This window comes from Ochotona princeps, chromosome 4 (genome assembly GCF_030435755.1).
Source record: "Ochotona princeps isolate mOchPri1 chromosome 4, mOchPri1.hap1, whole genome shotgun sequence".
Classification (NCBI taxonomy): Eukaryota; Metazoa; Chordata; class Mammalia; order Lagomorpha; family Ochotonidae; genus Ochotona; species Ochotona princeps.
Window position 1 is genome coordinate 111,553,709 of NC_080835.1, and position 866 is coordinate 111,554,574.

Here is an 866-nt window from a genome sequence, read left to right on the forward strand (position 1 = left end):
ATTATGTCCATTTACAAAGGGTTACTGGTAATTGAACAAAAATTAGGTCCAAGGCTGGCATTATGGCACAGTGTGTTAAGCTGCGGCTTGCATCCCACATCAAAGCCTGGCACACTTTGCTTCTGATTCAACTTCTTGCTAACATACCTGGCAAGGCAACAGAAGTTCTCCAGCTGCCTGTGCCCCCGCCACCCAAGATGGAGAGCTAAGCCCAATTTTGACTGTTAGTGGCATTTCAAGAGTAAATCACATGAAAGATTCTCTCTCTCTCTCTTTCTCTTTCTCTCCTCTCTCTCTGTCTCAAATAAGTAAATAATAACAGAGTTGTTAAGAAATTGTAGTCATGTAGGAAATAGAAGGAATTATTTTCTCATTAAGTTTATACTACCAACCTCAGATGCTTAACCCATTGTAGAGTTTTCATGAAGTTAATACACTTGAAAAACAGAGGTGACTATGAATGAACCTTCAGTATTTATGCATATATGCATATTTCCCTACAAACACTGATACTACATGGAAAGCTATTGGGATTTTCTCAAGTGGACACATTGTTATGCTTTCTGGCCACAGCAAATCCAAACTAAAAAGCAACATTAAAGAGGAAGCAAAATAAATTTAAATGTTAGGAAAGATTCTTTTAGAAACTTAAGTACATGAAGAAAAACAAATGTTGAAATACAAATGAGGAAACAGTAAAATGAAAAAAGTTGAAAGTATATGAAAACATAAGTTACATATACAAAAATACAGCTAGAACTATACATCCTTAAACACTTGAATGTTTCCCTTTAAAGAGTGAAAAATCTGGGATGCATTACGACACAGCAGGTAAAGCTGCCACTTCAAATGCTGACATCCCACAA